A 23,225-nucleotide genomic window follows, 5' to 3' on the forward strand; every position below is an offset into this window, starting at 1 on the left:
CAATTGTCATTCATTGGTCACCAGGTGCCTCCTTTGCAACCATCGTCCCCTATTGGTTCTTGTTTGCAAGCACTACCTTCCCTGCCACAGGGCAATTATGTGGCTACCCATTCCATCTCCACATTTGTTGATGATCACGCAGATGGTATAGTACATTATGTACTGGGGGCATTGGAACCCGATCTGTATTTGGTACCAAATGACATGTATTCCTCATAGAGCGTGGTTCTTCCATCTAGTGAAGACCTCTTGGGTGCCATGTTCTCTTATGGGTCATGAAACATCATACGAGGATAGTTCTTTTTCTTTTGTCAACCTCGTTAAAAAATGAAACAACGTGAGCATAGTTCCTTGTCTTGTGTCGAGCTCGTTAAAAAATGAAATAAGGGTCTTGAGTATAGTTCTTTTACTATGTCAACCTCATTAAAAAATGAAGAAAATCCCTTTTCCAAATCGAGTCTTTGGTTAAGATCTCGTAAAATCCTAGTCGATTCTTTCCAAGATCTCGAAAGTGAACCTTCATTCCATCCACCTAGTTGACTGAAATGAAGCTTGGGGGGCATGTACCTCGATTGAGTCATTATGCTGGGGGCATGCAAACTTATCTCAAGCATAGTTTTTCGTTTCAAGGTTGTGTAAACATGAAACTAAATCCAAGCAGAGTTCTCCATGGTTCAAGATTGTGTAAAAATGAACCCATGCCTAATTTACATCTCGTGATTCCCGTTTTCATTAGCTAATTTCTGCTAGATGAGTCTTGGTCGTTTCATTCCATCACCACCATCTCTTTGGCTGATCATATGCTTTCACTTGGTTGTTTTTCCTTTCCTGAGGGACCGCAATGATGAGTGGTTTTATTAGCCAGCCTCTTGACCATTACATGTTTTGAGCAATTCCACTATTGCTGGAACCAGTTGCTACCCTTTATACCACTCATTCCTCCACGACGAGTCACCTTGAAGCCTTTTTCTGACTCGGAAAAAAATGAAAATATCATTGAGTATTTTTCCATTTTTGACTCGTTAAAAGAAAATAAAAAACAGGGGGTCCGCTTTCAAGCTCTTTTTCGACCCTTTAAACATGAAAATATTGTCGAGCTCTTGTCTTTTCGAAATCGTTAATGGATGCAAAACATCGTGTGCCCAGTATAAGCTTACCCTTTTTTCGGGCTAGGATGCACTATTTACGAAAAAGGTACTCCTTGACTGAAGTGGTCAAGCGGTTCTCTCAAGTATCGTTTTATACCTTTTCGGGCTCGAGAGACACAAATGTACAAAAAGGGACCATGTGGAGTTTTATTTTCCGTGTCTTTTTCAAACTCTCAAAAAATGAAAAAGATATTGAGTTACACCTTTGTCGGACTCGTTAAAATATTAAACGACATTGGATTTGTCGTCATGACGAACATGAGCTTCTCCTTTCTAGGGAACATTAAACTTATTAGGGCAGATTCGTCCGAAGGATGAACTTACAGTGCAAGCATATGCTATCCCATTCAAGATTGTGATTAAAAATAACTGGGGTACCTGCCAGAAATGGTGAGAGAAAATTTGGAAATCTAATCAGTTGTGTCGGCAGCTCACTCTTGAACATGACACTCTTTGCTTCGTGTCGGGTTGGGACATCCTCCTTTGTATCGTTGACCTTCCTGGGTTGGGCTATTCATTTTTTCCTACCATTTGATCTTTTCCACATCATCATGACTACCGATCCTATGGATCCAAAAGCTGCTAAACTTCCAGTCGTGTCACCGATATGTTCAAGAGTTGTCGTTATGTAGTTACACTTACCCCTGATTCTCTGTATCATCCAAAATCATTTTTCATCCCTTTGTCTCGTGTCGATGATGTGGGATATATTATGGCCCTCCTTCAACACGGTCGCTTCATGTCGAATTCAACTCATTATTCAGGAAGTTGACCGAGAGACTCCTTTCTAGTACCTTAGAGCTTACATGCCCTAATGGCAAGGTCTTCTCACTCGACGACAAGTTTACATCATTGGCTTTCGATTGAGTGATTTCACGGGTGTTCGACTTCAGTTCCTCTATCCACATTCCGTGGATTGTGCTAATAGTACCTTGAGAACCATTTCCATTATTGGTGTTTCTCTCGTGCTTGTTAATAGTTTACATCATTGACTGGTAATCAAGTGACGTTCAAGCATGTTCAACGTCAACACTGTTAGAGTCGGTTTGGTCATCCCTCCGTCAGAGATCATTTCTCTTATTGCATTTCATTTTTAGGTGTCTCGCTTGATTCACTCAATTGCATTCCGTTAGGGAGCATGCCATCATCTGACGGTAGGAAGAGTCTTTTTAACTCATGTCCCTCATGATTAGGTATCTACTGGTTTGTGTTTGTTTGTATCTATTTTACAGTCATTTACAGTCATGGATGGTTTTTTGGTTAGCAAAGAGTCTTAGATCTAGGGTTTCGCAAATTTAGTTTTCAAAATGTCAAATAATTCCAGCAGGCCTGAGGGAAGATCAGAATAAGTTTTCATTGCAAAATTTCGTTGTTATATTGCTTGATCGTGACTTTTCTTCAAAACCCTGTTTTGAAGAAAGTCGTCATTTTGTTCTTTGTAATAAATGTCATATACAGTTTTCAAGTTTCCAGTTGTCAAAATCTCCAGGCGCAGCCCTGGTCAGCAATGGTGGCACTCTAAACAGGACAATATTGGATATGGGAACTGTTGTTGGATATTTGAATAGATAGATCGAAGTCGTCATTTTTGTGGTTACAATTCGAAATAGTTTAAATCTCAGACGCCATGGCTGCTCCTTCGCTTTCTACTCCGTTTCAGCCTTATGTGTACTAGAGTCCACAGGCAGCGGTAACACCATTCCAGATATTGGGTGGAGAAGCTCAGACACTGCAGATTATGTTAAAACCACATGAGACAGTCATTGCCAAGCCTGGTACGATGTGCTATATGTCTGGATCTATTCAGATGGAAAACATATTGCCTCCAGAGAATGGAGGCGGTATATGGCAATGGTTTTTTGGGAAGAATTTTGCAACCACTGCATTTGTGAATTCTGGCTCCCAAGATGGTTTTGTTGGAGTGGCAGCACCGTCTCTTGCAAGAATACTTCCGATTGATCTGGCCACTTTTGGTGGAGAAATTATTTGTCAGCCAGATGCATACCTCTGTTCACTTAATGATGTGACAATGTCAACTACGGTGAATAGGAGGGCGCGTCTTGGAGTTTTTGGTGGCGAGGGAATTTTGAGACAGAAACTGGTTGGATGTGGCCTTGCTTTTATAGCTGTGAGAGGGTCTGTTGTACAGAAAAATTTGGCACCTAGAGAAGTACTAGTTGTTGACGCAGCATGTGTTGTTGCTGTGTCAAGCACTATAGATTCCCACATCAAATATACAGGTCCTGGTATTGTTTTCATCCAAAGTCTACCATTTCATCGCCTTTCTCAAAGAATAGCATGGGCATTTACGTCTCCAAATGTCCGTGACAATTCACAATTCTTTATTCAAATCTGTCATCCCTGCAAAATTTGACATAAAGTTTCATCATTCAAGTTCAAAAGTCAGAGGAAACATTACAAAAATGGGTTTGAGGTAATTCCATTGTTTTTACAACCAATCTACACGCCAAAGGCATCACAGAAAGTCGAATATAAATGTGGAGGAACAAAATCGTGGTTTGAAACCGGGACTGTGCATTGTAGTTGTGTGCACGACGCATTGGGAACAGGCGCGACGCACTGGGCCTCCTACCACAGTGCTTTTCTTCACTGGCGCAACGCATCCATGAGGCGCGGCGCACAGAGCCTCAAAGACAAAAATTCACCACCAACATTCTCCTTTCCTTCTGGAGAAGAATTTCATGGAAGCGGAATATTATTAAGATACCTTGGCCGCATTGCGAGTTTGCCTGACTTTTACAACCGTGAAGCATTTGCGACAGCTCAGATTGATGAATGGTTGGAATATGCCAATGTCTTTTCGGCTGGAGCTGAATTTAAACGTGTGTACACGTTTCCCTCCTGAGCCACATGGTTATCTCCATATTGGGCATGCAAAGGCTGCTCTTTTAAACCAATACTTTGCTCAGAGGTATAAAGGGTGCTTAATCATACGCTTTGATGACACGAATCCTGCTAAAGAGAGTAATGAATTTGTTGAGAATATTCTAAATGATTTGGATACACTCGGTATCAAAGGAGAAGGACCCACATATACCGCAGTTAATGGAGAGGGTTGAGAAACTAATATCTGAGGGAAAGTCCTATGTAGATGACACACCCCGAGAGCAGATGCAGAAAGATAGCAAACGGAATGATTTTTTCATCCTCAGCCACAATTTCATGGGATCCACGCTAGAGTTTTTGCCTCTTAATTAGTCATCAGATAAATTCAAGTGGAAGGCTGTTCTGTCTTTAGAACAGATGAATGGCTCTTTTTCTATCTTCATAATTTCAGTTGAAACAACTCCTTATTTTCATCGATCTGTCTTCCCACCTCTGAGTTTATTTATTGTATTGTAAATCATTTGTAAGGGTCTGAGTTCTGGGAAAGGTGTGGAAGAAAAACTCAGCGCTTTACTGTACAGTTTGGCCAAGAGATTAATAAAATGATGCAGCTCTGATTCATGAGATTCATGTGGTATGAGTTTAGCATATGTTTCTTCTTTCTGTTTCATGTATCTTGTTATGTTTTACTGTCCATTCATGATCATTTCCAGTTGAATGCTTTTAAGTAAGAAAGGTAGAATCCAGTTTACTGCTCTGCCTTGGGAAGGCATTCATGCTTTGTGTCTCTTCTTCTGTCTGAAAAGGATTCATGTGTATGCCCTTTTCAGCTTCTCAACAGTCTTTCCACTCCATATTATTTCAGTTTGATTGCTAAACCTCCTGCCTATCTTGCCTCACGAAATACTCTGTGTCTTTGATTTAATTTCTCAGCTCAGGCTGTCCTTTGTCCCATACAGCCTAGAAAATTCAGTCATTCAATAAATTACCTCTTTCATATCTATTTACTAGCCTAAAATCAGTTTCCCATTTTAAGTCATCTCAAGCCCCATTGAAACACTTTTCGCTGAGATTGACCCGGAGAGAGCCCTCTCCTGTCCTCGTAGGGCTAGCTACGAGGCTGAGCGTGGTTTGATGTTGAACCTAGAAGCTTGCCTTTTTAGCCTGAGGAAAATCTAGGCTCTAACAAACACATCTATTCACATGTTAGGATTTGTACTTTTGATCGGGTTGTGTTGGGGCGCAAGACCCTGGGCTCAGATAACAAAAGTCCATGTTACGAAGTGATGTGACATGGTTATGCTGATAGACATGTCTCTTTCAGATGGATGGCTGTGACCATACCATAAGTTATCATATGTGATCCTTATCATTATTGGATGGCTGCGACCATACCTTGGTTTCATTATGATCCTCTTTGATGGATGGCTGCGCCCATGCCTGGATCCATTCACATGATCATTCTGTGGATGGCTGCATCCATGTCACAATTCATGTATCATTTGATAGATTTCTCAGTTATGTATATGTATCTGTACTTTATTGGAGGTTTTCCGATGACAGACCATGGTTCCCTGCATTGATTCATAGAGCATTTCATCCCTCACTCTAGTTCGGCCTTCACGCTTTAGGGGGCATCTGTTACACAACATTTTATCACTATCCCTGTATTCCCCGTTCCTTGATTTTGTAGGACCTCTACAATGAACCCTACATGCTTTCCCTTCATGAAGAAACTCCCATTGTGTCCCTCTTCATGAGCAGAACAATTCCCTTTTTTCCCAAAATCTTCTATTTTTCCCAGTTTACAAGACTGGTGCTATTGGCCCTTGTCCTCCTCACACTGATATGTAGGGATTAACACTGTCCCTAGCGCCGACTGGAATGACTGAGATTTTTTCCAGTCGGGCGTTGGTCCTCTTATGGAAAGTTTTTTGAATAAAGAGCCCAAGTTTCCAGCTATAGAAGATTTGTAATGAAAGTCTGATAAATTGTTTGTTCGGATCGGGTCGAGGATGTCAGTTTGGGCTCCTTTCCCCTATAATGATGGAACTACCTCAAGAGATAAGACCTTCTCCCTTGAGAAGAGGATCCATCTCCCATCCATTCATGCTATATAAACCTCCCTTTTTCCCAAGCACAAGCTAGTGTTATGGTTGGTGTGCTAGTGCTAATTAAGTTTGGAGTAAACAACAAGCTATTCATAGCTGTAGCTCTCTAGTTGTGTGAGGGAGAAGTGTGAATTTGGTTTGGTGTGAAGCCTAAAGGGAACAACCTTAAAACTATTATCATTAAGGCCATCATGGAATGCTAGCAAAAGTGTGTTGGAACCTAGTTTTGTCGGAGGAGAACGGAAACATCAAGACAATGGTTGTAATCTCTTCTTGATTCAATATAGATGCAATTATCGATTGATTTCCTACATGATGTGTCATCTTACATGCTCATGGATGAATGTTTCTTGAATTTTTAAGTAGGTTGAATTACAATTTGTATATTATCATGGTTGTTGTTTGCTATTGTTTACTTGTTTTAGGTGTTTGAAGAAGGAAGCGAGAGATAGCTGGAGCGAGCAAGCAAGGACATCATCAAACGAGACAAGAATACTAAGAGGTAGGACCTTTTAATTGGTTCTAACCTAAGGAAATCTTCCATAGAATGTATTAGCTGTGGCTAGACCCATTATCGGGCTAGAGGAATTGTTTGTGTCCGCACTCATAATTTTACTTCACCACAAATTGGCGCCAGAGGGAGGTCTAGCCACAATTTATACATTCTATGGAAGATTTAATTAGGTTAGAACCAATTAATAGGGCCTACCTCTTAGTACACTTATCTCGTTTGATGATGTCCGTGCTTTCTCGCTCCAACTATCTCTCGCTTCCTTCTTCAAACACCTAAAACAAGTAAACAACAGCAAACAACAATCGTGATAATAGACAAATTGTAATTCAACCTACTTTACAAGTCAAGAAACATTAAGCCATGAACATGTAAGATGACACATCATGTAGGAAATCAATCGATAGTTGCATATATATTGAATCAATAAGAGATTACAACCATTGTCTTAACGTTGCCGTTCTCCTCTGACAAAACCAGGTTTCCACACACTTTTGCTAGTATTCCATGATGGCCTCAATGATAATAGTTTTAAGGCTGTTCCCTTGGATTCACACCAAACCAAATTCAGACTTCTCCCTCACACAACTAGAGAGCTACAACTATGAATAGCTTGTTGTTTACTCCAAACTTAGTTAGCACTAGCACACCAACCATAACACTAGCTTGTGCTTGGGAAAAGGGAGGTTTATATAGCTTGAATGGATGGGATATGGATCCTTTTCTCATGGGAGAAGGTATTATATCTTGAGGTGGTTCCATCATTATATGGGAAAGGAGCCCAAACTGACATCCTCGACCCCATCCAGCCAAACAATTTACCAGACTTCCATTACGAAGCTTCTAGAGCTGGAAGCTTCGACTCTTTATTTAAAATTTTTTCCATAAGAGGACTAGCGTGACTGGAAAAAAGCTTAGCCACTTTGGTCAGTGCTAGGGACAATGTTAATCCTTGCATATCAGCATGAGGAGGACAAGGGCCGATAGCACTAGTCTTGTAAACTGGGAAAAATAGAAGATTTTGGGAAAATGGTGCGAAAGGGAATTGTTCTGTTCATGAAGAGGGACACAATGGGAGTTTCTTCATGAAGGGAAAGCATGTAGGGTTCATTGTAGAGGTCCTCTAGGATCAAGGAACGGGGAGTACAACGACATTGACAAAAATCTGTGTAACAGGGGGATAGGCTCTAATTCCTCCTTCCTTCTCCTATTGTGTCATATTTGTACATTCTTCAATCCTATCCCAAGTTGTTCTTAAGGGGGGATGTTAGGATATTCCGACACATAGGAAATAGTTAAATATAACTTGGTATAGTGTAGAGTTAGGTAAAGTGTGTTTCTTTACTATGTACAATCCGACTATCACGATATGTTCTAGACATGACGTCATCTGACGGTTCCTTCTCTCCTCAGTATTACCAACACTTGATCCGTGGCTTAACACTTGAATGGTCCATGATCTCTATTTTAAGAGCATGGAGGGTCATTTGTAGGGTGGCCGTTCATGAGAGAAGCTTATGTAAATTTTCTTTCTTTTATTAATAAATTGCTTGAAGTGGCCGCGTTGGCTTAGGCCGTGGATTGTTTCCCTCTTTGAGGGTTTTAACCACGTCAAGAATAATGGTGTATTGATCTGTGATCTATTTGTGAGAGGTGTCCTTTGGTGTTCTATCTGAAAAACTTACCCTATAAATTCATACATCACTCCATTTAAGGTACAAGTTAACTTCGATATTCCCATATTCAAAGGCCTGATAGATGCAGACACCATAGATAAATGGTTAAATATATTGGAAGTATATTTTTCAGTTCATGACTTTTCTAATTGGGAAAAGATTAATTTTTCACTTCTTAAAGTCATCCCACACGTCAAGGATTGGTGGGAAACCTACTATGAACAAAATGACGAGAGTGAACCCTCGTTGTTTTCAGTGGCATCCACTTGGAATTCTTTCTGAGATGCCATTAAGGAAAAATATTACCCTATCGGGAGCTATGAAGACAAATACATAAAGTGGACCATGCTACGGTAGGGAAGGGACCAAGATGTGCCAGAGTTCAAAAATACTTTCCATACCCTTCACACGAAGCTAGGTATCAAGGATACTGAGTGACATTTGGTACTCAAATACCACGACTGTCTACACAAGTACATCTAGGATGAGATGGAGTTCCTGGACATTTCCTCGCTCGGAATGACGTATCGGTACATTGTCAAGATTGAGAAGAAGTTTAAACAAAAGAAGTAGGACTTTGGATATGCAAATCCAAAGCAAGGAAAAGGTGCCCCTAAACCACAAAACAAAGAACCAAGCCAGGGCGACGCTACCTAGGACAATCCACCGAAGTTGCAAGCAAAGAACAACACCCCAAAGATGAATAAGGACATGGGAAAGTGGTGTGAGTTCCATAAGAGCTCCACTCAAAATACAAGTGAGTGTCGGGCCAGACAATCACTGGTTGCTGAGCTGAAGGCTTCCGAATCAGACAAAGGTTCTGACTCTGAATCAGAACCCGATAAGGAAACTAACAAAGGGAAGTAACTCATTGATGTAGAGCCCAGTGTCACCATGGCCACCACCAAGATCCAGTAGATTGAGCCTAAAGATCCAGAGGATGGGGAAAGCCTCTTACACTCACAGATGTGGGTGAAGGGTTCTCCACTGCAGTTCATTATCAACAGCGAGAGCCAAAAGAAACTCATTTCCGCAGAGGTCATGAAGTGGTTGGGCCAAAAGAATATAGCACATCCATAACCATACACCATCAGGTGGATTCACCAAGGATGATATCTTCATGTCATCCAACAATGCTGCCTTCCCTACAATATCAAGCCCTTCACAGATGAGTTACTATGTGACTTTGCTCCTCTTGAAGCTTGTGATGTATTGTTTGGACAACCATACTTGTGGAAGTGACATGCTGTATATGAGTCTAGACCTCGCTCTGTGATTATTACTTTGGTTAATAAGTTGTACAGGATACTAGAGGTAGCCCCGCCTAATGCCATCTCTTTGATCACTACAAAGAATTGCAGTAAGATCATTTCCCAAACCAGGAAATTTATTTTCCTGATGATTCACCCCCAGGGTAAGAAGAACGTTGTGGCCACGGCTTCCAGGTAGGGCTCCTCTGCACAACAACAACATATGGACAAGGTTGTGGAGGCGTATAGGGATATTTTCACCTCATCCATAGGGGTACCTCTGCACTGTCAGGTCAAGGACTCCATTGATTTGACCCTGAGCGCACCACTGCTAGATGGAATGATCTATCAATGTTCTATTCTGCAAATTGATGAGATCAAGAGGCAGATTCGGGAACTGTTGCAGAAATGGCACGTCGGGCCAAGCTCATCAACTTGTGGGAGCCTAATTGTATTGGTACAAAATAAGGATGGGACCTGGAGGCTCTGTATCGACTATCGGGCGCTGAACAAGATGACTGTCTGGAATAGGTACCCATTCCTATGGATTGATGACCTTCTGGACCAGCTCAAGGGGGAAAAATATTTCAACAATATTGACTTGAAGTCATGTTATCACCAAGTGCCTATCAAACCCTCCGATGTGTGGAAGACTGCCTTCAAATCAAGGGGGGGCCTTTTCGAATAGTTGGTCATGCCATTCGGATTGACGAACACCCCTGCAACCTTCTTGAGATTGATGGATGAAATCTTTTGTCCCTTCACCAATGCATTCGTGGTGGTGTATTTAGATGACATCTTGATCTTCAGCCAGAGTTGGGAAGAGCACCTCCACCATATTCAACAGGTCCTTCAAAGCTTGCACCAATAGAAGTTGTGTGCTAACTTGGTGAAATGAACCTTTGGCCTGACCCAAGTTCAATATATGGGGTAAATCATTGATGAGAAGGGTGTACATGTGGACCCATCCAAGATATAAGTCATTTGGGATTGGCTAGCCCCAACCACTCTAACAGAGCTCTGCAACTTTTTGGGTCTTGCTAATTCTACCATAGGTTCATGTTGGGGTTCTCTCATATCACCTGGCCTTTAAGTCAAGTTGCCAAGGGTGTCGTGAAACAATTTTTTTTGGTCGGAAACCCAACAACAAGCGTTCCTTGAGTTGAAGAATCGCCTCTGTTCTGCATCAGCGCCCACATTACCAGACCTGCAACAACCATTTGAGATTGAGTTAGATGCCTTTGATAATGATATTGGTGTGGTTCATACTCAACATGGGCATTCGGTGGATTACCACAGTGAGACACTTTTAGACACAGTCTGAAAGTACCCCACTTATGACAAAGAAATTCATTCCATTGTGCAGGCCTGACGTCAATGGAAGCCTTACATTATGGGAAAGGAAATGGTCATCCACACAGACCACCAACCTCTACAGTTCATACAGACACAAGGGAAGTTACATAACGATCACCATAAAAAATGGTCCACCTATTTGCAATAGTTCCATTTGAACATTAAGTATAAGAAGGGAAAGAACAATAATGTTGTTGATTGCCTTAGTTGATCACTGGTCATGGCGCTGATCACTGTGCTCGACTCTTGTGGGCACGAGACATCGCAGTGGCCGCATGTTTACAAGAGTGATTGAGAATTCAACAACATATACTAGAAACTCCTGGAAGGGAAGCAAGTTCCAAATTTTCACCTTCAAGATGCATGATTATGCCACTTGGGACACATCTGTGTTCCTTCAAGTGAGCGTGCCAAGATTATTTGGGAGGCGCACTACAATAAGGTCATTGGACATTTCGGAGTAGAGAAACCAGTGGCGGTATTGCAGAAGTATTTTTATTGGCCGAAACTTCGTCAGGATGTTGGGGAGTACATTAGATCCTACACTGCTTGCGCCATTTCCAAACCAACCATCAAGAAGTAAGGCCTGTATAGTTCTCTTCAGTTTCATATGTTTCCTTGTTCATTTTAGCATTTACTATTTTTAGTAGTTTTTCGGGTCCTAAACTTCCAGAGTAGAGAAAACAATGGCAGTATTATAGAAGTAGTTTATTGGCCAAAACTTCATCAGGACGTTGGGAAGTACATTAGATCCTACACCGCCTGCACCATTGGAAAACCAACCATCAAGAAGCAAGGCCTGTATACTCCTATACCTACTCCTAGCCGGCCTTGGGAATCTGCCTCCATGGATTACATGTCGGGCCTTCCTTCTACTAAGCACGACAATGATTTCATTTTCATGGTCATCGACAGATTCTCTAAGATGACCACCATGGTGGTATGCAAGAAAAATATCACAACAGAGGCCACTACTAATCTCTTCTTTGAGCGAGTATGGGTACACTTTGGGATCCTACAGTCCATTGTCTCAGATTGGGACAGTTGATTCCTGAGTGAATTTTGGTCAAGTCTCTGGTCAATGTTGGATACAAAACTTACTAAGTCCATGACTTTCCATCCCCAAACTGATGGTCAAATAGAGGCTGTCAACATGATGATCGTACACATTTTGAGCTTGTGCAACTCAAAGAATCCACACACGTGGGATGGAATTCTCCTCTATGTCCAACACAGCTACAACATAGCTCTCCAAATCTCAACAGGCCACAACCCCTTTCAGGTAGGGTTGAGATTTTAGCCATTATGCCCCATTGATGTGGCCATACCATTTTCATCCACTCAAGTAGATTCGGTTCATGTTCAGTCCGAAGCTGAAATGACTAACAACTTCATTAAGTGCGTTCAACACATCTGCCAGCAGGTCCATTATATATTGGACATAGCCAATGCTAATTACGTGCATCACCATGATCAACATCGAGCGTCACACAAGTTTTAGGTCGGCGAAAAAGTTTGGCTACATTTGCAGAAGGAGTACCTTGCTGGACCTCACCGCAAGCTTCACCCACTCTAATATGGGCCATACACCGTCACCAAGGTCGTCGGTGACAATGCCTTCGAGCTCAACATCCCACTGTTACTTGGTTTGAACCGAGTGTTCAATGTAGATCGCCTTCGGCCATACTTTCTACCATTGTTGGATGCATTCGACATTACAAAAAAACTCACACCAAGAGAACTTAACCCAGACTGCATGGAACAAGCCACAACTGATCATATCATGGACACACAAATCAAGAACACTCACCAACAGAGGATACAACTATATCAAGTTGTCAAAGTAGGCCAACTCCTTCACCAGGGCAGGTGATTCACCGGGGACTAGGTTCAATAGAAATTTCCTCACGTCATGGAGGCTCTGCATGCAATGGGGTCCATTTCTTCCTAAGGGGGGAGGAATGATGCAAGTGGATATTGGTGGTCAACCGCCTATTCCAACTAGACCCCCCAATCAATTTCATCTATTTCCCTTTTGATTTAAGCATTTACTATTTTTAGCAGCTTTTCGGGTCCTAAACTTTCGGAGTAGAGAAAACAGTGGCAGTATTGTAGAAGTATTTTTATTGGCCAAAACTTCATCAGGATGTTGGGAAGTACATTAGATCTTGCACCACCTATGCCATTGCCAAACCAACCATCAAGAAGCAAGGCTTGTATACTCCTCTACCTACTCCTAGTCGGCCTTGGGAATCTGTCTCCATGGATTACATGTCGGGCCTTCCTTCTACTAAGCACGACAATGATTGCATTTTCGTGGTCATCGATAGATTCTCTAAGATGGCCATCATGGCGGCCTGCAAGAAGAGTATCACAGCAGAGGCCACTGCTAAGCTCTTCTTTGAGCGAGTATGGGTACACTTTGGGATCCCACAGTCCATTGTCTCAGATTGGGATAACAGATTCTTGAGTGCATTTTGGTCAAGTCTCTGGTCGATGTTGGATACAAAACTTACTATGTACATGACTTTCCATCCCCAAACCGATGGCCAAACAGAGGTTGTTAACATGATGATCATACAAATTCTGTGCATGTACAACTTGAAGCATCCAAGCAAGTGGAATGAAAGTGTCCCCTATGTCCAAAATAGCTACAACAGAACTCTCCATAGCTCAATAGGCCACAACCCCTTTCAAGTAGGGTTGGGATTTCAACCATTCTGCCTCATTGATGTGGCCATGCCATTTGCATCCACTGAGATAGATTCGACTCACGTTTAGTCTGAAGCTGAAAGGGATAACAACTTCATTGAGCACATTCAACACATTCACTAGCATGTCCATGATATATTGGACATAGCCAATGCTAAGTACAAGCAGTGCCATGATCAACATTGAGTGTCGAACAAGTTCCAAGTGGGCGAAAAAGTTTGGCTACATTTGCTGAAGGAGCACCTTGCTGGACCGCACCCAAGCTTTACCCACATCGATATGGGCCATACACCATCACCAAGGCCATTGGTGAAAATTCCTTCGAGCTCAACATGCCACTGTTCCTCGGTCTGCACCTAGTGTTCAATGTAGATTGCCTTCCGCCATACTTTCCACCATTGTTGGACACATCTGACATTGCAGAACAACTCACACCAACAGAGGTGAACCCAGACTGCATGGAACAAGCCACAACTAATTAGATCATGGACAAATATATCAAGAACACTCACCAAAAGAGGATACAACATCGAGTTGTCAAAGCAGGCAAAGTCCTTCACCAGGGAAAGTGGTTCACCAGGTTCAATAGAAATTTCCTCACCACATGGAGGCTTTGCACTCAATTGTGTCCATTGCTTCCTAAGGGGGGAGGAATGATGCAGGTGGATATTGGTGGCCACTCACCTATTCCAACTAGACCCCCCAATCAATTCATCTAGTTCCATGTTCATTTCAATGTTTACTATTTTTAGCAGTTTTTTGGGTCCTGAACTTCCGGAGTAGTTTTGACTCCCTAAACGATGTTTTTTGGGGGTCCGCAGCAGGCCCATATCCTTATGTAGGGGCCTATGTTCAAACTTGTAGTACTCAAAGAGACCTTTCCAACAAGGTATCTTACGCACCAAACAAAGATAATATGATGAAGTTACGACCTTGGGAAGTTGGCTACCCAACTAACCCCAATGAGGCCCAAAAACTCTTGGTGTTACATTTCCTGGGGTTAGGGTTTTGGTTGTTTAGGGTTTTCTCATGTTTTCAAATAATAAATAGGCCCTTGAGCCTCATTGTAACACAGTTCAGAGGCATGTAGTCACCACATCTCTTCTTAGAGATAAGCCACCATCGCCCGAGCTATATTATTTTCCATTCTATTTGTAAGCATAGTTCAATATTTTTCTATTAATGAAATGAAGTGTTTTTCTACTACATCTCTATGTTTATGATTATATCTGTAAGTTGTTGCATTCCTATTTAAGTTCGGATCATGAGTTGACATTGAGATGGTTATGTTGGCATTGATGTCAACTGTATGATGTCACACTCATGATGGTCAGATGATGGTAGTATGGTATTCATGGAGGTAGAGGTTGCTGCTACAGGTGGATGATATAGATTTTCATGTGATGGAGATGATGGCACACTTGATGAGTTGGCATACTATGTCTTCATGTTTATGCTCATGGAGATGACCTGTTGTAGTATGATGGATTCATGATGATGTTGTAGAGGTATTATAAGTCTGTTCAAAGGTGTTGCAGATTGTGTAGGTGTTGTTGGAGAGTGGAGGACTTGTTAACACTCTTACCAACCTTGTTTGTTGGCCTTTTAGGTCAACTTAGCAATGGCACTTGGGAGACATGTTTGATCCATTTGTGGAGGTGTTACTAAGATTAGTAGAGGTTTGGAGGTATGTACTGATGGTGGAGAAGGAAATCCAATAGGTAGCAGAGGTTATGAGCCGAGGGTTCATTGATTTTCCTTATGCTTTGCCCCAATTTATCCCATGTAGGATTGTGCTTACGGTTGAGAGGCTCCAGTCGCTGGGAAGAAGGCTTGCGTGTGGGTCTAGTTGTGTTCAGCTAGTGTTGTGCATGTGACTGAGTTTTTCCATGAAAAATCCTCCGCATTCCTCATGCAAATCGGATGAAAATTGGAATGGAAATTCCTAGAGAATTCTGGATTAAGTTGTAATGGTCAGGAATGGTTTGAAAATGTCTTCCACTATGTGAAAACCTTTAGTGCACAAGTAGTGGTGTTAGTAGATTGATTTAGTCCAATTTGTGCACCTTTGATCCTAGCCCAAAGGTGAATTTCACCCTTCATGTTTTATATACTTCACTTTGGAGTTGAGTGATGGTTGATGGTGAGTGCATGTGAGGAAGAGAAGGCTACATAGTGTGAGTATGCTCCATACCTAGTTTTGAGAAGAATTGCTTCAGTGAGTGAGTGTAAATGGCGGTGAATGGAGTAGTTTATGAAGCAGTGCATCATTATTTAGATCAAATTTGAGGTTGTTGTAGCAAATATTGTTTGGAGAGTTTTTTCATGCTGCTAGATTATATATTATGGGGACTCTCACTTATTTTTGTAGGTGCTACTAGTGCAGTTGGCACATGGCCATTATGTTGTATGTTTCTAATTGTAGTATGCAATAATTATATTTTGGTGTGAGCGTTTGTTATTATGGTGGAGTATGAGTTGTGTTTTTGATGTTGGTTGGTGATGGTATTTCAAATTTGATGTGGCCACTATTTTACTTGTGTGGAGAGCATATGTTTGTGGTCTTTTTATCTAATTTGATGATATTTTCTTGCTGCTAGAGTTCGTATGGCAGAGCTGAATCAAGTTGAGTAGAAATTTTGGGATCCAGTTTGAAAATAAATGAAACGAGGTCTGCATAGAGTAGAGGAGAAGTGAATTCATGGTTGTGGAGCAGTGATTGTGAAGTTTCATAGGAATAAATAGTTTCTCAATCCAATCAGATTTGGATAGTCGAATCAGAGTTGGGTGAGGATCGATTGATTGTGGCGGATTTCAGCGGATGGTAGTTCGTAGATCCATGTGAGAACATAGTCTTTCAAGATTATCAGTATATTCAAGTCTCCAGGGTGATGGGAGTCAGTTGATTGTATATGAGGTCGAGTCTTGTAGCTGATCAAAGTCAAAAATCTATGTAAAAGACTATATTTTCTTTATAGAAGATTCAGAGCAACTCAAAAACAACAAGGGTGGTTTTTTTCCCAGTGAAGGGTTTTCCACCACATATATTGTGTCTATTGTGTGGATGGATTTTGTGGTTGTGTTTGATGGTTTTTTTTTGTATTTTTTCTCTCATGGTTTTTGATTTAGCTACTTATATTGTTTATATTCATGTGATGATATGATATGTTGCTGGTTAATTTTGCATGATTCAGTAGAGAAGTTTAAAGTGGTAAAAATTGATAATAAGACTTGCTACTGATTCACCCCCCACTCTCTTAGTAGTGCTCAAAGGTTTCTAGGCAATTGGTATCAGAGTGGGGCCCTTGGTTGCAGCTTGATCGTTGGAGAGTAGATCTGGGGTTCGTTGGTGAAAAAAAAGATTTTTTATTTTATTTTTCTAACAAAATGACTTCTGAAAGAGTGGTTGTCCTCATTGCTGCAAATTTCAAGGTATGGTGCAAAAATGTTAAATCTCATTTTTTTCTTTTCTTGTGGATCTAACATTTGGATATTAGTATGTGAAGGTTGTGGCAAGGATCCAATTGCAAATGAATTTTTGCAGCAGGATGCACAAGCTAGATGCATAATCTACAAGAATCTTCATGATAATGATTTGAAGAGGCTAGTAGGTTTGAAATATGCCAAAGATATGTGGGACAAACTAGAGTATGTATTTGGAGATATCGTTGGGGAAATTATATGGATGATATATTTACAGAAATTAAATTCTCAACTAGGGAGACGTAATCAATAGAGCTGATGCACTATATGTGCTGATAATAGGTAAGTTCATAAGTCCATTGAGTATAGCCTAGTGTTAGGCCCCTATAATAGTAATGTATTCCCTTATTATTATTGTCATTGTAGCCACCTATTGTTATTTTTACGCCTATGTTGTCCCCATATTGTTGTATTGTGCCCCATAGAAGCCCACTGTTGTTATTGTTGTGCCCTTACATTATTATTGTTATGTTGGCTTTGACTATATTGTGACCCCTTAGACTCCTATATATAGAAAGGAGGTCTTGTCATTTTTATCATCCAAGAATTATTCATTGTTGTAATGTAAAGGAGGTTTCCCCCTCAAAGAGGCAGATTTTGAAGTCATTGATCTATCTTTTCTTCTATTTTGTGAGCTAGTTGCATAACAATTGGTATCAGAGGTTTGGATTCAACAGTTCCGCTGCTTCAAATAGGTCATTGTGGAATTGTTGCTATAATTTTTTGTCTACGAAGTTTCAAATGCTAAAATTCAAAACCCATTTGAGTCGACACCTTAATTAACCTTGGGTACAAATTTTAGATCTTGTATCACTATATTTCCGGAGATATGATCCAAGGAAGTTAGGGTTTTTGCAGGCTACCGAATTATATCTCAAATAGGTGACCTGTGGAAAATCGTCATAAAATTCTCTCTAAGTATCAGATTGACATTTTGTAAAATTTATAGAAAGAGGACAGACTTTATTTTTCTGTGTATCATTTTAGGTCTGAAGGTCTAAAAATTGACATGTGGCACTTCATACAAGTTCGCCCTACTGAACTAGTCTATAATTAGGTCATCATGGGAGATGTGGAATAAATTTTTCTTGGAGAATCCAATTGATGAGCCCCAATTTTGGTAACATTTTGGGCTCATTTGGCCTCACTACCCTTGCTCAACCCTTCATTTTTCATGACTTATGCATCATTTTTTAGTATATTTATGTTATTTGTACGAATGAAGGGCAGTCACTATTCCTAGGTGGCTAATACATGTTTATTTCAGGTTTTTTGACATTAAATGGAGCAAAACCACGCAGATAAAGGCTAGGAGACAACCAAGGTGGCATTGAGGTTTTGTAGGAAGGTTGTCCACACCATTGAATGGCCTTCCTCGTGATCTCCACCCACAACTCCGAGCTCCAACAGCTATCACCACCGAGCTAGAAGGCAGCCAACGGATTCTAAGGGAACAACAGTTTACTTTTAGTTGGTCAGCCAAGCCCCACTAATTTAGGAGGCCAGCTTGGCCCTCATAATGTATAAATATTGAGGCTGTAGCCTTCGATGGGAACTTTTGAACCTTTGTTGCAGATTCTGAATTACGAGCTATAGCTCTGTTTTGCTTTTTGTAAGCCATTTTTGGCATGTTATGAGATTTATGACTATTACCTTTTAATAAAAGGCAGGAAGATTCGAGTTCAGTTCTGAGTTCTTAGAGGAGCTATAGCTCTCAGGGTTGGGCCCAACCTGAGAGCAATAGACCTCCTTTCCTTGTATTGTTACTTTTCTTTCAGCATTGTATTTCTTTCCCTTTACATGCATTTGGAAACACAGTTTGCTGAGTTGAATTTCTTGATGTGATTAAGTAGGTTAGTTTTATGGATAAAGTTGCTTTCAGTAGTTTAGATTAGAGTCAGGATATTAGAGTTAATCAGAGCTCCAAAAAAGGGTTGATTTCACACTCACTTCCACCTCTGTTTAGAGATTGGGAGTGCAGACCGTGCCAACTACCAAAAACACAGTTTTACATGTTCATGCAAGCTTTAACGTAATGTTTCCGCTTTGTAGAAGTGTCCATGCATTTAGATCTTGAGCAATAACTCTTTGTTTCAGCACCATGCACGATTTTCCCTTAAAAATGACATTGCTGTTCTTTGGTTTCTAATAAAACAGTTAGAGTAGGTTGATGACATTTCGGTTATACGCAAGACAGGGATGATTTGTTTCATTTACACTGTGTAGTATTATTCTCTCACACCCTTATCCTTCTAAGCCATGCCTAGGCCATCTACTTATATCCCAGTTAGATCATTTGCCTCCCAACTCTTCTATTATCCACGTTGTTTTATCTTTTCGGCCTTCCATTTCCTCTTACCCTCCTCTAGACCAACCAGCTTTACACACCCCCTCTCCATCTCATCTCTCTGTCCATAAGCCATCACAAGCTCCCCTCCTACCTCCCTATCCACCCATACAACTCATTCACTCATCCATCACCCAAAACTCTGATTGCAGAACATCCTGTAGAAATTACGGGACTTCCTGTAGAAATCCTGAACTTCCTGTAGAATCCCCTGCAGACATCCTGTAGAAGCTTGCAAATACGGTTGCCAGGCATCTGAACTTTGTGAACTTATGTGGAATGATGTTAGGGATCCCTTGGACCCTCTCAGAGTCCTCCTGACCTTTTCCAAGCCTTCCTCCCCTTGATCTATCCCTGCACAGTCAAGACCCAGTAAGAAGCACAATCATAATAACTCCAACCACTTGAGCAAAAATACAAAAACTTGTTCTCTTCAGATGAAAGTAGTTTAGACACATGCATCTCATCTCAATAGAAGTAATGGCATCACTTTTAGAAGTTGCACCCCCACCATTTCATCATAAGGATTAAGCTGGTAGAATTAGGGTTTACTAGGGTTTCCACGTTTTGTTGGCTTTCAGTTCATTCTTGCAAAGTAGGTTAATTTCCTTTGAGATAGCTTTCGTTCATCACTTAAAAAGCTTCTTCTGAGAACATATAGAAGTTGGCTTGAGCCCTAGCGGACTTGTGCCATCTGACCAAGTGACAGCTGCGACAAGAGCTAGTACTTGTGCATACAGCACCGTCGCTTCCAAGTTTGTTACGAACTACCGGGTTGATAAAATTAGAGAAGGAAGCTCCAGGAGTTGTAGCATTATTGCTACAATACTGGAGCCCACCATCTTTTTGGCGCCGTTGCCGGGGAAGCGTTAGAGTATTAGTAATTGTTGCTTTTCTTCTATTTTCCTACTCTCGCCTTCTGCCAAGTAGTTTATTTCATTTCCATTCTGCAAAAGTAGCATAGACATTTCCTGCTGTCATAGATTAACATTTCAATTCCGCAATTTCATTTTTGCAAGCATAGATTAGCATTTCAATTCTGCAAGCGTAGACTAGCATTTCCATTCCTTCAATTTCATTTGAGCAAAGTAGATTAGTTCTCTCCTGCTTTCATTTCAATTCTGCATTTTCATTTCAGCAAGATAGTTAGTTGTAAAGCAATCTGTTTCAGTTTTTGCAGGTACCAGAGAAAAAATAAAAGCAATCAAAAGTCTTTCCATTTCATGCCGCGTAGGAATCGAGATAAAACAGGCAAATTCTTACCCAACGCCCCCACCACATCACTAAGTCACCCTTCTCTCTTCTTCGGTGACAGTGATCCAGAAGAACCTATAGGTGAACCTCCTGAGATATACGAAGATCCTATAGCAGAAGAAGAATTAGAGACCATTCCATCTGAAGCTATGGCTGAAGATAGAGGAGAAGATGAGAGAATAGAAGGTGCCTTCCCCATCCGAGAGACCAATGGAGACATGAAAATGAAGAACATTAGCCCCTCCGCTTTACCTCTCTTCCACGGACTGACTACTGAAGATCCTGATACCTTCCTGTTTGAGTTTGCTGTCCTTTGTCGAACCTATGACTATACTGAAGATGAGCAGAAGCTGAAACTCTTCCCCTCAACCCTTAAGGATGCAGCATTACGCTGGTTCATGGGCTTACCTGGGAATAGTATCACCACTTGGGCTCAGATGCAACAAGCTTTCAATACCAAGTACCGGGACTACTGTAGGTCCAAGGAAACCAAGGGAGAAATCTTTCAGATGACCATGGGAAATGATGAGTCCTTAGAGGATTATGAGGAAAGGTTCCAACTTAGCTATAAACGGGCCAGGTGCACACTTGACCCTGAATCCCTCAAGTTGGTCCTGCTCCGAGGAGTCCCTGAAGACCTCTTAGATACCCTTCACATGTTAGCTGGAGGAGATATTTACCAACTGCCTTATGAGGACATAAAGACTGCGTTTAGAAACCACTCTAGGGCAGCCCGGAAACGAGGTAGGGGAAACCTCCTCTCAGCTGGTATTCCTTTCTCCAAACATGAGTTTGCAAATCAATTAGAGGATCTCAAAAGTGAGGTGAGACAGACCATTGCCATGCAACTTGATACATTCAGGATCCAGCAGAAGAAGGAAGAAGCTGAGAGGGCCTTGGCTATCTTCTGCCCTAGGTGTACAAGGAGACACCCTAAGAACGAATGCCCATTACATTCGGTTGAAGTATGTTTCGTTTGTGAGGAGGACCACCCCACAAACCAGTGTCCAACCTTACCTGGGCTTAAAGCCATGTATCAAGGGACAGAAGCCCCCACTGAACCTCTCTATTTCCTCAACCAAAGGAGGCCACAGGGACCTAGACCTTACCAGCAGGGGATGCAAGGGGCACCCCAAGCTTATTACAACCCCAACCAATCTACTCCTATGCCTTCCTGGGGTCCCCCTGCTCATCCTTCCTGGTCTGTGCCTCCTCCATGGTCTTATCCACCTCAGTACCATACTCAACCCACTACTCATTCGTATCACTCACAGGCCCAGCCACAGCCTCAGTGGAATGCACCTCCATCGGGGTGGAGGCCCCAGTACAACACTCCTCCCGCCATTTTGCCTCCACCACCAGTTCAACCTCAACCATTACCTCCTGCTCCTCCAAGGCAACCTCAAATGCCTGCTCAACCGAACCCGAACCCCAACAATAGACAGGCCCAGCAGGTATACACTGGGGAAACATCATGCCCTACCTATGCTGTGGAGATCCAAGAGATCAATCTGCGATCTGGAAAGACTCTTCCAGATCGCCAACCTCCTGCCCCAGAGGACGAGGAAGACAAACAGGAAAGTGAACCAAAGGCTATTCCACCCTTTCCTGAGAGACTAACAGCCACCACACAACCCAACCCAGAGGAGGATGAGCTTCTGGGAGAGCTCAAGCAGTTGTGTGTGAAAATACCACTTCTCCAAGCCATCAAAGATGTACAGATATACAACAAACTGGTTAAGGAAAAGTGTTTCAGACACCCAGGCAGGCGAAAGAGAGATGCTTCAACCATCAATGTCTTAGGACAGCTGTCTGACCTTATGTTGGGACAAGTCATCTACCCAAAGTATCTAGATCTTGGGAGTCCTGTAGTAGATGTCCACATCAATGGCACCATAATACCTCACACCTTGATTGATCTGGGGGCTGCCATTAATGTGATGACCAGGGATACCATGCTTAAACTCAACCTTCAGGGTTCCTTGAGGAAGACCTCGACAGTCCTACAACTAGCAGATCGCTCCACCGTGACTCCCGAAGGAATTGTGGAGGATGTCTTGGTCTCTGTTGACTCTTGGGAATACCCTGCAGATTTCTTGGTTCTGCAAACAAAGGCAAAGCTTACTGGATACCCTCTCATTTTGGGAAGGCCTTGGTTAGCCACTGCAGATGCTTACATAAGCTGTCGTGCAGGAAACATGACCATCAAAAATGGTCCTATGTCCAAGCAGCTAGTCTTATACCCTCCTGCCCAACCCTCCTTAGAGCATGAATTACCACTTTGGTTGGAAGAAGGAGAAGAGGATGAGGTGTACTCAGCATCTTTGTGCACCCTAGACACCACTAGAAGAGACCTCCCAACCGAGGATGACTTGATTGAGACCTTGATCCATAATCCGCCTCCCAGTGCACTATCCTTAGAGAAATTGGTAGAGGATGCCCAAGCCAGCGCCCTAGTGGATCTTTGTGCGACCAACCCTGTCACTCCCAGAGTCAAGAATGTGGATTTCGGCCCTGAGAGAACGTTAAA

General features: G+C 41.8%; 1 pseudogene; it reads left to right on the forward strand.

The window, feature by feature from the left end:
- The first annotated feature begins 2,686 nt into the window (after window positions 1-2,686).
- On the forward strand, window positions 2,687-3,522 carry LOC149244498 (uncharacterized; annotated as a pseudogene).
- Window positions 3,523-23,225: the final 19,703 nt, after the last annotated feature.

Source organism: Pinus tabuliformis, chromosome 8 (assembly GCF_031772625.1).
Source record: "Pinus tabuliformis cultivar Carrire ecotype Pingquan chromosome 8, CPIR1, whole genome shotgun sequence".
Classification (NCBI taxonomy): Eukaryota; Viridiplantae; Streptophyta; class Pinopsida; order Pinales; family Pinaceae; genus Pinus; species Pinus tabuliformis.